This window comes from Homarus americanus, unplaced genomic scaffold (assembly GCF_018991925.1).
Source record: "Homarus americanus isolate GMGI-L3 unplaced genomic scaffold, GMGI_Hamer_2.0 scaffold20930, whole genome shotgun sequence".
NCBI classification, from domain to species: domain Eukaryota; kingdom Metazoa; phylum Arthropoda; class Malacostraca; order Decapoda; family Nephropidae; genus Homarus; species Homarus americanus.
Genome location: NW_024748502.1, coordinates 3061389 through 3077466, shown reverse-complemented (window position 1 = coordinate 3077466; position 16078 = coordinate 3061389).

The following is a 16078-nucleotide window of genomic DNA, read 5'->3' as shown; positions in this document are numbered from 1 at the left end:
CCACGCCATGTGCACCCACTTGCAATACTTATAGCATATTACTGGAGAATCGTTATAGACAGCAACCCGTTTATATCCCAATCATCTCACAAAGACCTTCTCTGGCGCTGAACCTTTGATTAGGGCTATTAGCTGCGGCTTTGGTACTAGCTCTCCATCAATTTTGATTACACTTCTCTTGGCCCAAAAAAATCTTTCGTCAGCCAACACATCCTCGGGGTCAAGGTAACAGGATAATCAAAAAGAATGATCTTCGTACATTTCCCAACGGACTCCACAGGCTTTTCCATCACTACATTCTCAAAACCTTCTGTGGTTAGATCTCTAACTGCTTCCTCATCCTTCACAGTAATATAAGGAATATGTTTACCTTCTTTAAAGGCCAGTCCACACGTTCGAGCAGTGCCCGGCGGGCACGCGCTAAATGCCAGTTATCGGGCAAAATTGGCGGGCAAACCAGGGAAGTGCGCGTCCCCGCCGTTGAGCGAAATCATGGTCCGCCTGCCTGGTGGTTTGCTGCCCGATATGGAGCGACGACTTTAAATACTGCAAATGTGATACGTATATGTTCCCAGCTCGGTCCAGATGTCCAGTGTATAACCAAATAAGCTTATGCAATGTACATCATTGGCGTGACAATAAACAGGAGATTGTTTATGTATTATGTAATGAGGACTTTCGTTGTGTTCTTCGTTCCTGCCGCTCTCCTCACTCTAGTCCCATAGCTTCCTGTCTATGCATATCATAATTCAACATTATTCAATGAATTTTTATGTACTACAAATCTCACCTGCAAGTAATCTTCCTTGAGTACTTCATACATGGTTTGACAAGATGCAGGTATTATGCGAGACAAACTTTGTTTTGATATTCTCGTTCTATACTGAAGTGACGTGCAGGTGCACCCAGTTGAAAGATATACGAGTGTTGCCTCTAGACGAGCCTCTGCAGATATACTCTCCCTCATATTGGTATCCTGTTTTTTTTTATATATATGGTTCCACTTTCGCTAGAAGTTTGTAAAAGGTGTTGGGGTCCATTCTCATATAATTGGTGAATGGGTAATGTTCTAAAGTGTGAAGTAGGAGTGTGTTTGGTTATAGATGTTTTTATTGCTGATTGCAGTCTGTCCATTTCTGAGTCTATATCTTCTGTTGTTTTCCCTTGTAGGTTAATCGAGTGGTGATTACTTAAGTCGTCTTTGAAGCTGTCCCAGTCTGTTTTACTCATTTTCAGTCTCTTTTTTATTGCATCTGTATGGGGCTTGTTGACAGAGTGTTAGTATAATTGGCAGATGGTCACTGCCTGTAAGAGGTCCTCCTGTATTATATGGTAATTGAAAAAGGCTTTGTTGTTGGTAAAATTTTTGTCTGGTGTCGATTGTGTATTGTGATTTCTCCAGGTTGGAAAGTTAGGACCTAGATGATTGATTTTCCCTAGATTTATTAATTGATTAAGGGCGTTTCCCACGACGTTATTATTTGTATTGTCAAAAATCCTATGTCTGGCGTTAAAGTCTCCTAAGATGTACATCGGATGACTATTGTTAGCCAATTTTAATAGGTCTTCTATAGGTAAGTAGGGTCGTCTCGGTGGAAGATAAGTAGTAGCAATAATTACCTTTGACCCTGAGGATGTGTTGGCTGGAAAGATTTTTGGGCTAAGAGGCGAATCAAAATTGATGTTTTGTACCAAAGCTGCAGCTAATAGTCTTAATCAAAGGTTCAGCGCCAGAGAAGGTCTTTGTGAGATGATTGGGTGATATAAACGGGTTATTAAGTCTATAACGATTCTCCAGTAATATGCTATAAGTATTGCAGTGGGTGCACATGGCGGGAAATGCTATAATGATTTTTATGGGTGTAGATTCGTGGAAAATGCATGAATTCCAAGGTATGTGGAGATAAAATTAAGAGAAGGAGACACCACACCAAAATGCTGTAATTGTGGGGGGGGCTCACAATGCCAGCTCGTGGGTGTGTCCTAAAAAACCGAAAGTTCAGCAATTGCAATCACGAGCTCAGTCCACTAATCAAGAGGATAAAGGTGACGCTGTAAGGAGCGAGGTTGCAGAGACACCAAGTGCTGTAAATGTGTGGGAAAAGCGTATGGAAATACGAAATGCAGCAGCACAGAAGGACATAGGTAACGGGAACAATAACCTTACAGCCCCTAACATTCTAGTAGAACTCCGTAAAGAGATTGATGAGCTTAAACAAGTAGTATTGGATATCAAGAAATGCTTGGTGAATCTTGTGCCATATAGTGATGTTGCTCTTGTTAATAAAGATAGTCAAAAGAAAATGAAACATTAGTAGAGATGGAATCAAATATTGTGGATAGCAATCTAGAGCAAAATAGTAATCTTAGACAGTTAGGAAATAGAGTTGGTTCGGTTTCTAAAGAGAATGTAGTGAACAAGGAAATGCTAGTTGACCTGACGAACATTCTTGACTCTGTTTTGGAATTTATGGAAAATCCAAGGGACGACGTCAAAAAGAATGTTCTTATTTCGGTGAAGAATATGAGGGGGAAATTTTATTCTAATAGATCATAATGTCAGCTTAATTTCCTGGAATGTTAATAGTTTGAAAAAAAGGTTAACGGATCTTCATGCATATGTTCATTCTACTAGTATTGGTTTCATAGCTTTGCAAGAAGTTGGGACAAACGGAATATCTTTGCAAGTAAGAGGTTATCAAAGTTTTGAATTACCAGCTGATTTGACTGTAAATTGTAGAGGTTTAACGACGTATCTCAAAGATGATATTCCAGCATCATTTCATTCCGCTTTAAAATAAACGGTACCGAGTATTTGTGTGTTGGTATTACGCTTCAAGATGCTACTGATTCATTGACAGTTGATGATCTGCCGGACATTATTTTTGCTGATGATTGTTTACTAATTGGTGATTTGTACGCTACGCACATCAATCTTGGCAGTAGAGGTTCTCAAAATCACAATGGAATGGTTCTGAAAAATATCTTTGACTCTATAGAAGATGATCGGGTCCTTGGAGCTGGTGAGCCGACACATGTTAAAGGGGATAGACTTGATTATGCAATACTTTTTAATATGTTCGATGTGCATGCAAATCTGGATACTGTGGATACACTTCTGAATGATCACTTTGCATTAAAGTGAAGCTTCATTTGAACAAAGCTTTTTATGTTAACAATAGGAAAAGGTTGTAGTGGATCACTCCCCTACAACAGCATAGCCGCATTCCAATGCGACAGTATCCTAGCAACTAACGAGCTTCTTACTGTGGGGGGGGGGGTGGTCACCACCTACGACGCTTACCCTAGCAACGGAGTCCCGCAACCGGCGAGTTCCCACGAGTTTACTTCCGGCTGCTGTGTATATAAGCTCTCGGTCTCTCCACTTCACACATCGCTCCTGAACTAAGAAGACCTCTCAATATGACCTCCTGCTGGATCCGGAACTGTGAAGACCGCCCTCTCTCTGCTGCCATTATTTGGCCGTCTTCCCGGACCGGACCATCCACCACTGATATCGTCGACAACAACTCACGAGCGTTTTCGGTTTATCGAGCAATAGCTTGCCCTTCCCACTGGTGGTGTGAGTGACCTACACTCCAGCTGGAGAGCAGCTATAGCGCGATATTCCCGACGTGGTTTGAGCTCTTTTCCTTCTACTGCTATTTTTCCTTTTTCGCTCTGGCCTTGGGACCTGCACCCTCAAAAAGTGTATTCGTTCTGCGGTCCCCCCTGTAACTGTTCACCTCCCTCCCAGGAGATTGTGAACACGAAAGGGGGTTGGAGCAAAACCCATCCCAGCCGAGTCTTTCCAGGAAAACCGTGATCGTGTGGGTCCACCTGGAAAGAGGGTAGCAATCCTTATCCTTCCCCAATAGGCACACTTAGCTCACGTCTATAAGTGAGCAGTCACATACACTAGGAAGTAGGCTTCCCCAACGGGGCTCCGGGAGAGAAGCTCAGGAACCACTCTACGACCACAAGCCAGTGGGAAGTGCTGAAATTCCTCTGCTACTTACTCAACCGGAATAGGTAGGATTAAAAAAAAAAAGAAAAGAAAAAAAAAACCGGTTATGGAGCGCGTACGCCCTCCTAACCGCGACCCCCGCCTGAACCGCCAACCTGACGACCCGAACTACGACAGGCTCGGCACAGAGAAAGCGGACCAGTTACGCGCCTTCAATGAAGCCCTGAAAAGCAGGAACATCAAGCATCAGTTTCCAAATAACTCCACTAATTAATTGAAAAACCATCCAATGTATGATTATTCACCCCAAAGACAAGGACTCCGCCACCACCCTCGACACTTACCTGCAAAACACCACCACTGTTGCATCAACCAAGCTGGACCCCGCCCAGAAACTGATGAAGTCGGTAGTCCTCCGGTACCCAAAGGAACTACCCCTCGAACCCCTGGAGAACCACCCGAAGATCTTAAAAGCCGAGAGATGCTCTCCCCTGTCCGACAAGACGGCCACCACAAAACAAGTGCTCATAACGCACTACGGTTCACCCCCCAGCACCATAGACCTCAAAACCTGGGGGATCTACGAAGTGAGGCCCTTCGTCCCAGAGCCCCTGCGGTGCTTCAGATGCCAGAAATATGGGCACCATCAGACAAGGTGCACGTACAAGGAAATCTGCGCAGTCTGCGCACAGAAGCACGGCACACACTCCTGCCTCACCAAGCTGAAAAATGGAGAAAAAATTGCCCCCAAGTGTGCCAACTGCGGGGGCAAACACCACGCCTGGAACCCTGGATGCTCCGAGAGGACAAAGAGGGTCCAGGCAAACCGGCCAGCTGCAAGACCGGCCCCCACCGCCTGCACACCAGCCCCACCAAGTACCTTCGTGTGGGGAACCCAAAGGCCAAGACAACAAAGCCAACCTCCTCAGCCGGTCAACACCCAAAGTGCAGCCCAGTTTCCTGGCCTCACTACGGCCACACCTCAGCAACCCAAGCAGCAGACAACGACAACCACGAAAAAGACAAAAGAAGCACACACCGAGGCACCAGAAGGAATGATACACGAATCAGACCTAGCCAAGGTACTGACAACCTTCGCGGAGGGCCTAGCCGGACTACTGGGCCACAAGATCCAACCCACACAGCTCCAAATACTCATGGGGAGCGTCCTCGGGTAGGTCGCCACAGCTCCAGCCACCTCAGTGGAGGAAGCCACGCCGGTCCTCACACGAGTGACAGGCGAGGTACACTCTACACCGAAAAAGGCCATCAGAGAACCAAAGATACGGACAGCTCCCAGAAAGAAATTGGATGTTTCAACTCCCCTGAATCGAACCACGGCCCAGAAGGCAAAAACCACAGAACAAGATAATATGAACCTGATCCAGTCGGAATCGGACCTGAACATTTCCATCGAGGACCACCAGAAGTCCCCGATGAAACAGTGGTGGAAAACATCAGCACCCTAAACATCTTTACATGGAATGCTCAGGGCATCAAAAACAAGAAACACCTCCTGCAAGAAGCAGCAGCCAAGGACAAGCTTGACATCATACTGCTACAAGAAACACTTCTACAACAACACCACTGTTTCAAATTCAGTGGTTACAAGACATACAGGAGGCATTTCACGCAGGCGTCAACAAGAGGATGTATGATCTTGGTCAAGTCAAGCATACCCTCCTCCGAGGTCATGCAGTAATTTCCATGTGGGGAAAACATCGAGACACAGGCCGTCAAGTAACCCTCCAAGAACGGGAATTAACTGTTCACAACAACTACAAGAATCCAAGGGGCTCACTCGAGGTGACTCAATTATTCGCTTCGGCCGCTGACCACGCCACACTCATAGGAGGGGATTTCAACGCACATCATCCCTTCCTAAGCTCGGTAAACCCCACAAATGAAGACGGCCTACACCTATACACCACCTTTCAAGACACACCCGAGATCTGCCTCCTGAACACCGGAGAGCCCACCCACACTAGGGGAGGAAGGCTAGATCTAACCTTCGTCTTCAGTGCACTACAGCCTTCGGCCTCCTGGCAGCTACACCCCACGCTGACCAGCGACCACTTCGCCACCCAAACAACGCTGAAGGTGAACACACTCCCCCGCCGAGATGGAGATACAATACCCAAAAGGCAGACTGGGGACTCTTTAAGAAACACCTGGCTAAGTGGCGCGCAAAATCACAGCCGGCCGGCGCAGCACCCGTGGACGAGACAACCCTCCACCAACAATTGGTCGAGGCGTTTCACCAAGCGGCAGAAGAGGCCATCCCAAAAACAAAACCCACATCAAGACAGTACAATGATTACTGGTACTACTGTCCCAGGGTGAAAGAACTCAACTTCAGAGTGAACATGGCCCGAAGAAACTACAGGAGACATCCCACGGAAACAAACAGACATCTCCTGCAAGTCATAGTTAAGGATACCAGGGAAGAGAAGGAAGAAATAAAAAACGTAAGCTGGTGAAGTGGTGTTCCGAACTGAACGAGCACACCTCCCTTGGCAAGATGTGGGCCCAGATCCGAAGGGCATCTGGGAAGGCAACACCACCACCACCAACCCATCCCAACCTAGAAGAGGAAGCCGAGAGACTTGCAAAACTGTTCCCTGACCGAGCAGCAACGAAAAACCTCCCGAGACAGGCGGAGGAGACACAACGGCGTCTGCGACAGGTCAGACTCCAGATGATCGAAGAGGCCTGCAACAGTGAAGATGACACCCACAGATCTTTCAACCAGCAAGAACTCCAGAAGTCGCTAAAACGAAGCAAGGACACAGCACCATGGGCCGACAGGATAACCTACTCCATGCTTTCCCATGCCGGTAAAGCCGGAGACGAGGCTTTGCTACAAGTCATCAATGCTTCGTGGACAGCACAAAGACTTCCAACGGAATGGAAGAAGGCAGATTTACAGCCCATTCCGAAGCCCAGAGAACCAGACAAACCGAGGCCCATCTCCCTTCTCAGCTGCATAGCGAAGACGGGAGAAAGAATGGCTCTCAACCGACTCAAGTGGAAAGTAGGCAGCCCACACCCTCACATTTTTGCTTACACCGAGAACACCGGCACAGGCAACAACATCGCCGAGATACTCAGCACATTGGACTACAAACCAGCTCTGGTGGTCTTCCTCGACCTGGAGAAGGCCTTCGAACTAGCAAGTCCACTGGCCTTTGCAACGACGCTCGCAGAAAAAGGCGTCAAAGGAAGGTTGCTGAGGTGGATCTAGAACTACCTCACACAAAGAGAAGCAAGAGTACGCTTTCAGGGAGCAACCTCAAGCTACAGGGTCCATGAAAATGGAACCCCACAAGGAGGCATCCTCTGTCCAATGCTGTTCAATGTCCTGATGGAAAATCTAGTCAAACTTCCTTTCAGACAAACAGCCAAGCTCCTATGCTATGCAGACGACTTACAGCTTATAGTAAGATGATCAAACAGACTAGCCAACATGCAACACGCACTCCAACTTATAGAAGAGGAGTGCAACAGACTTGGACTCAAGATAAATCCAGCCAAGTCGAAAGCGATGGCCATCTGCACTGACACACCAGACATGATGCTCTCCATACAAAACACGCCGGTAGTTTGGACCAACACCCACCAGTGTCTTGGAATCTGGTTTGACCAGAAACTCACTTTCAAGCCGCAACTCGAGTATCTCAGGCACAGGACGAAGAGCAGACACAATATAATGAGGTCGCTCACCAGCACAACCGCAGGAGCAAACCTTCATGTGCTCAAAGCCTACTACACGGCCGCCATCAGAGCGCTGGTAGATTACAGTGATCCAGCATTCATTGGACTGAGTGAAGACCAAATAGCTAAGCTAGAAGTCATCCAAAATAATGCTCTCAGGACCATGCTCGGAGCACCCATGTGGACCAGAATTTGCAATTTGCAAATGGAAACTGAACTACCACCCCTGGCAGTACGAGTCAAGCAGGTGACAGCCGGTCTCCTCGCCAAAATCTGTAGATCAGATAAGCCCACAGCTGCCAAAATTCGAATCAGTGCCTCCCTCCACCTGGACCACAGAGTGCGAGGGGCCACCTGGTCGCACGAGGCAAGCGAAGTCATCCGACACCTGCAAGCAGAAACACTCGTCAAGAACAACCAAGACACAGGAGACAATGGTTACTTAGTTCCTCCACCATGGAGACCTCCGCCAGCCACATTCAAAATTACCGACCTAGGTGATAGTAAAGCCAACCTCCAGAAGGAGGACCTAAAAAAAATAACTCTGGAAGCCATAGCCACCGAGACACCGGCTGATGCAGCATCATACTTCACAGACGGCTCGGTGGATCCAAAACATCATACATCCGGAGCGGCCTTCTACACCCAAGGTCAGACCCTCCGATGGAGACTTTCTAATGACTGCTCCACCCTACAAACAGAGCTGGTAGCAATCTCAAAGGCCCTACAACACGCTGCAGCACAACACAACAAGTCCATCATAATTCACACGGACTCGAAATCGGCCATGCAGGCGCTGCAACACAGTCAACCAAGAGACAACGTCCACATCATAACCTCGATCCTCGCACAGCTAAAGGAATTCCAAAGACAAAACCGCCCAGTCGTCTTACACTGGATTCCCAGTCATGTAGGGATCGGGTGAAACGACGTGGCAGACGAAGCAGCCAAGGCAGCCACACGTTCTAGTAGCGTACACATTGAAGTTCCAGCAAGTGTGCAACAGATCAAGAATCACCTCAGAAAGACTAGCAAGCTCCACATCAAAAAGAGCTTCCTTCCCGCATTCAACTCTGGTTCCCAATCAGCCAAATGGTACCTGGCGGCTACAAAAGGGGAACCACCTTTCGCAGACAAGAAAACACCAAGACAAACCCAAGTTAGCCTTCATCGACTACGACTAGGGTACAAGTGCTCCTGGCACATGATCGGAAATGACGTCATGGAATGCACCTACTGTCAGGAGCTAGGAGCCAACCCACTTGAACACTATCTCCTCGACTGCGAAGTCACACAAAGCCTCCGAAACAGAACTCAAAACTCTCAAGAAGCACACACACAACACCAGCGGCCACTCTAACCCGAAAGGCCCAAACAAACCACATTCACCATCTTCTCCGGGTCATCACACGACACCCACCACCCAGATAGCTTAGAAAGTATCCTCTTCCAGCAAGTGCGGACCCCAGTTCCGGGGGCGCGCCACTCCGAAGCTGACCACGTCCAAGAGTGGGGGTTGGTGGTAAGCGTCCACTGATCGGGGGTTCGCTCACACTTGCAACCTGCAGTATCCTTCCAAATCTGCAGGTAGGACCACCTGCAATCCCAATCCGGTCTGGCTGCTCCAGGAGCTCCAGCCGGAACCACCAAACGGGCCGCCTATAGGCAAAGGCCCGTGTCGGACTACGGCCCGACAATCTCAACAACAACAACCATTAAGATTCATTCTACCCTACCCTCCTGAACACGCAACACCTCCTCCAAGCAAGCTCCTCGCTGTCCAGCTCTCATTCAACCTGGAGGACAGCAACACGCAACATCTCCTCTAACGAAGCTCCTGCATAGATACCTCCTAAAACACGCTACTCACTGAACGTGTCTTCTGAGCAAGCTTCTCACCACACGGCATCTCCAGCACCAGACTGTCTTGGATATAATATATTTTATATAAGAAACCACCACTTCGATTTTCCATCCATCCCATCCTGAATGCTAGACAACATAACCTTACGTTACCCTACAAGGTATACAATAACAGTAGGCCAACATAGTGAATTTGTAGGAAAAGTCGGCGAGTGGATTAAAGAGTATAAAAAGATTGGAATTAAAGATGAAAACATATTTTATGATGATTTGTTAGGAGTGATTGATTCCATTTTGAATAAACCAAGGTGGAAATACCACAAAACCTAAGCCTAGTTATAATAATGATAAGATTGTAAAGGGGTGGAATAAGTTACTGAGGAAATGTCATAGTAAGTGGAGTAAAGATCCTAGCAATGAAAAAAACCGGGGAACTCTGAAGTGGCAGAGTGTACAACAGAATTAAATCAGAAAGCCAGAATTATGTATTGGAGTGGTTTTTTGAGAGAGATTGCTCAATCAAAATCTTTGAATCAGGTTTGAGATGGTGCGAATAGGGTAAGGGGAGTCAAGAAGAAATTTAATGTTCATCCCAATCCAAACGCCAAAGCTAATGAACTAATGAATAAGTGGGCGTATGCATCTAATTATGAGTGTCTCCCAAATAATGTTCAGATTTGCTTCAGGAATTCAAGATCTACAGTATGAGGCGAAGGTTGGTGAATATCCAAAGTACTGTAAGTGAGGAAACCTGTGTTCCTTTTATTAAGGATGAAATTCCGAATGCTGTAAAGAAAGGGCAGTCTAGTGCTCCTGGCAGGGATGGTCTAACTTATGATGATATAAATTATCTTATAAGTATGGAGGACAACCCAATTCTAGTTCTCTTTAATTTGTCATATGAAAATGGAAGACTTCCAGTGAAATGGAAAATAGCACTCATTGTTCCTGTGCCTAAGGGTGATAGTGAATATAGACCCATATCCTTAACATTTTGTCCATCTAAAATGATGGAGCGAATGGTATTAAATAGATTATTGTATAAAATTTATGGTCTCTCGTCTAGTAATTTGTTGGGATTTTTAAGGGGTAAAAGCACTACAGATTGTGTGATTAAATGTCTTAGTAATGCTAATGTCAACTGTAGACTGTTTGTAGACCTTAAAAGTGCCTTTGATATGGCAAATAAGGACATGATCTTAGAAAGTCTTGTAAGTAAAGGTATAAAATAGAAATTATTGATGTGGATTACAGATTACTTAACTTACAGAAAAGCGAGTGTCTGGTTTCAAGGTTATGAATCGGAAGAAAAAAGTCTAGGGCTGGGTACCCCATAAGGTGGCGTTCTTAACCCTATGCTTTATAATATTCTTATGGACAGAATAGCTAGTTACAAATTCCAGGGCGAGTCCCAAGTAATCATTTATGCTGATGACATTCTGATCCAATGTAAGAATGAGGAAGATATGTCTAGGGTCATTGATCAGCTGCAGTATCTTTGTATATTCTTGGGACTGGTCATTAATGAAAATAAAACCAAATTTCAGTCAAGGGCAGTAAACGGAAAAGAATTTTGGTTAAATGGAATAAAATTGCAAAAAATATCCAGCAAAAAATATCTGGGAATGTTTGTGGGTATAAAAAATAATGTTAAGGATCAAATGTTAAAAATATATGTACAGCAAGGCTAAAACCTTTGAAAGTTTTGTCAAATAGAGCAAATGGTGTTAGTATACCAGTTTCAAGATCTATGTATTTAAGTACAGTGAGGGGTTTCATTGATTATTCAGCTCCAGTTCTAGCTTCTTACTCAGGAAAATATCTTAGGCCATTAGAGCTTATTCAGAATGAAGCAATGAGGATTGTGATTGGTTGTCCAAGGACAACAAGAATAGAGATTATGAGGATGTAGCTAAATGTCCCGAGCATAATACACAGAATTAGGGAGTTGACTGTCATTACTATTCAAAGGTGTATTAGGCGTGGTGATGGGTATCTGAAGTCTGCTGTTGATAAATTTACTAGTGCATTTACTAGCAATTTTAAGATGAATACTGATACCAAAAAATTTTGTCAGATGTTGTGTGAATATAATATTGTAGATTTGTGTGTACCTTTGCCAAACAAAGTTTATTTGAAACCTTGGTTCATGGAGAGTGTATCTGTAAGAATTGATAAGCTATAGTTTAAAAAAAAAAAAAAAGAATGTAATCCTTTTGAGTTACGGCAAATATTCCTTGAGAACATATCTGAGTACCATAAGGAAAATGTTATATATATTTACTGTGATGGTTCAATTAATGGGAATCAGGCCGGATGTGGCATTGTTATCAGGGAATTTTTTGAATATGGTATTAGTGTTGAAGAAAGAATATCCAAGAGAATTGGGGATAGAAGTTCCAGCACCACTGCTGCACTTTATGCTATATATGTGGGACTTAAGAATGCCTTTGTGAGGAAAAAGGCAGTTTTTGGGTTTGTTGACACTCAAAGTGCTCTATTTGCTCAAATTTCTAAAGTTCTTCTTGATGATGATTTAGTTTTAAAATGTAAGAAGTGTATTCAGGACATAAAATCACTTGGATATGATGTTAGTTTTATGTGGATTCCATCCCTTTGTGGTATTTATATGAATGAGGTTGTTGATGATTTGGCTAAGCAAGGGTGTGGCAAAGAAATTGTAGAATATGATTGTTTTTTGGGTATTAAAATAATAAAATCTGGAATGGTAAAATTCCGACAGCAATGGGAAATGGACAATATTAGGAAAATTTTGAACAACGGCAGTAGTAGTTTGAAACTTTATGTTCGAGTTTTGATTTCTGCAAGTTCTACTTATGGTAAGGCTTCGGTTAAGTATGATACATTTGTGATGCGGCTACGCTTTGGATACAAATATTATTGGCAATATATTGAAGGAACTGATGGCATTTCTTGTAAACTGTGTGGCTAGGTAAAGTCTCATACATTATATTATTACATTATGGAATGTAACTGTTTATGAGAATTTAGGGCTGATGGTATTACTGATATTACAGATATGGTTTGTTATTTAATAAACAAAAATATGGTTAAGAATATTATGAAAAAATTCTGTAAGTTTAACATAAGATTGTATACATATCTGATTCAGGATTAGTAGAATGTTAAAGACCTCTTGTTAAGACTAGTTTTGGGCGGACTAGTTGGCATGCTAACCAGCTCATTTTGATGTAATTGTCAATAAATGATTTTGAATTTGAATTTGAATTTGAGTTGGGATGACAATAGACAGGACGGACAGACTTGAGACAGGTTAGAAGGCATTTATAAACAAAAATAACACCAAATTGACCATGGCTGCGTCAGTGAGTGTAGGAGGTCTTACATCAACCAGCGTAAATAATAAGACTCATTGAAAACTAACACCCACGCGTGGAAAGAACATCGATGGTCGGTCAGTCATGTGAGATGGGCCTAAAACTGACTAACGTAGATGATGACTATGATGACTTAACACAGGTGATGACTTAAGCAGATGGTGACTAATCTAACCAGAATCAAGGTCACTTCTCTTCATAATAACATTTATCTCGGAATGATCATCGGTGATTCATAATACTTTTTTTTTTAATTTTAACCTCTCCTTATGGCAAATATTTCTTTAACTAATTATTCTAACCTTTATTCTATTCCTTCTTATAGTATATTAGATACTGTAAGTCTCACGACCATGATTATAACAACCACGACCATGATTAGAACAACCACGACTATGATTATAACAACCACGACCATGATTATAACAACCACGACCATGATTATAACAACCACGACCATGATTATAACAACCTAGGTAAACTGTACGACCGGACTCGCCACCGGGCAAGAAGTGCCCACGATCACTTGTCACTTCTATTTGCATTCTCATAAGAACATAAGAACATAAAATCATAAGAAAATAAGGAATGTGCAATAGGCCGGTTGGCCTGTGCATGGCAGCTCCTGTCGAGAGTTACTACTACTCTCTATCATCCATAAATCTATCGAGCCTCCAATTAAATCGTTCCAGCGTTCCAGCACTTACTAAAAAGCTGCTAAGCTTGTTCCACTCGTGTACCACCCTATTTGTGAACCAGTTCCTTCCTATCTCCCTCCTAAACCTAAACTTATCCACCTTAAATCCGTTGCTACGAGTCTTATCCTGCTCGCATATTATAAGAACTTTATCTATATCTACTTTATTGAACCCTTTCACCCACTTAAATACCTCTAACATATCTCCACTCACTCTTCTTCTCTCTAGGAAATGCATGTTTAATTTCTTTCATCACTCTTGATATGGAAGGTTTCTAAGTCCCGGAATCATTTTCGTAATTCTTCGCTGCACCGACTCCAATGAAGTGATATCCATTCAATAATAAGGGCACCAGAACTGAACAGCATAATCGAGGTGCGGCCTGACTAGCGCAAGATATAGTTGCAATATGACCTCCTCACTCTTATCACTTACTGTACACTTCCAGATATAAAACCTTATACTCTTTTTGCCTAATTTCGAACATTAACGCACTGTTTTCTAGGCCGTAGGTCCGGGTTTACAAGTACCCCTAAGTCTCTTTCACAACTCGACTTCTCTAGGTTGATGTTGTTAAGGCTGTATACATTGGCAGTATTTGTACTTCCAATATTAAGTACGCTGCACTTGCTGGTGTTGAATATCATTTGCCATTTTTCTGACCACTCTAGCAGGTTATTTAAATCCTCCTGTAGTGCATTTGCATCCTGCCCTGAATTAATCTGCCGCCCTATTTTGGTGTCATCTACAAACTTGCTTATGTCACTGCTGATGCCAGTATCTAGATCGTTTATGTAGATTATGAACAAGAGTGGGCCCTGTACTGACCCCTGGGGAGCCCCACTGGTTACACAGCCCCACTCAGATTTAAAACACCATCTACGCTGACCCTATGTGCGTAGGTTATGTATCTATGCTACTGTGCCAAGTAGCAACCTTGTAAATAAGCTACTGTGTCGAGTAGCATTTATATATGTAATTACATGGCAACACTGCACGTGTTATGTGGCATGTTACGAGTTGGGGATTTATAATATAGTTAAACGTCTACCCAGATCCCAACAGGTAACAACACAAAAAAAAACAAAGACAATCGGACTATAAAAGGGTAGACAAAGGATGAGAGCTTTCGTCGTGTATAATAAAGTACCATAAATCCCTTAACAAAATATTCAGCTTATAAATTACCCTTAACCAAACTTAACCTAAACATTAACAGTATATACATATTAATAAAACATAAAACAATCGTGAAGCAAGGTGGAGGTGGGAGAGGCAATACAAGATTACAAATACTTAAGTGAGGAGCTGAGATGGCTGACGAGTAAGGCTGAGTATTGTAGAAGACGATAGGTAGTCACTGTGCCGTAGGTTTAGAGGATAGGTGATCCTGTGGTCACTTCCCAGAGCCAAGTGCTCTCTCCTCGAATTGGAGCTCACAAAGAAGACTTGGAGGAAGTGACGCAACAACCAGGATATGGAGAAGGGAAACCCCGGAGTGGTAACTAAGACGAGTCATACTCGTGTCTCGTCCCTAGATGGCGTTGCTCGTGGTGCTGGGTAGGTAGATCAAGACAATAGATGGCGTGGTTCGTAGTGCTGGGTGGAGGGGTTCGTAACAGGCAACATTGCCCCGAGGCTGCCATATGGCAAGGCAGTCTCAGTCTGACTCTGTGGGCCGTGCATGGCACACGCTAGTCACCACTTGTATTTCTCCTATCTGTTAATAAATGGACTTCAGTGTTACCCTGTGTTTCCCTACCCATCACTGCTTTCTTCAGGGAACACTTGCAACCTTCATGGCGCAGTGAGATGGACCTGCGGACTTACACGTGTGTGAACAATGCCGACGGTTACATCTGCCGGCGATGTGCGCGTCGACTAGTGTGTTGTGTTGTGTTGCGTTGTGTTTCGCCGCGACGTGCAGCGTTGCGCCGTCACAGTGCGTTCTAGTGAAGGTGGCAGTGTTAGTGTCAGTGTATTAGTGTGTCTAGAGCTGAGAGTTGAGCATTGGCCTCTTTTTTGTGGTACCCACAGAGCACGCAGGCGTACACCCTTCTCGTGTGACATCCGGGGAGACACTGAAGGTCTTGCCTCCGCAAGCCACCACCAGGCTCTGCTCTCTGAGACACACACACACACACACGCACTGACGGACAGAATAGTGGACTCTATGCATTATTTCTGCACTGTTTATGTCATATACATGTGGTTCGAGCTGATGAGGCGCCACTTTATATACTAAACAGCGCAGTTCAAGCATACTAAGATGGGCGGTAAGAAGGGACAACGTCAAGATGGGAGACACGACTCCCCACCACCTTCTCCTCTACCGGGCACAGATGGAGCTTCTGCGTGCACCGCCCCTCATCCTTCACCTATAGCGACGGACATTGCCACAATTCTGAGGTGGGTGAACAACAGAGACGAGAGACGCAGAGAGATGGAATTTCAGAGGGAGGAGATACGAAGAGAGG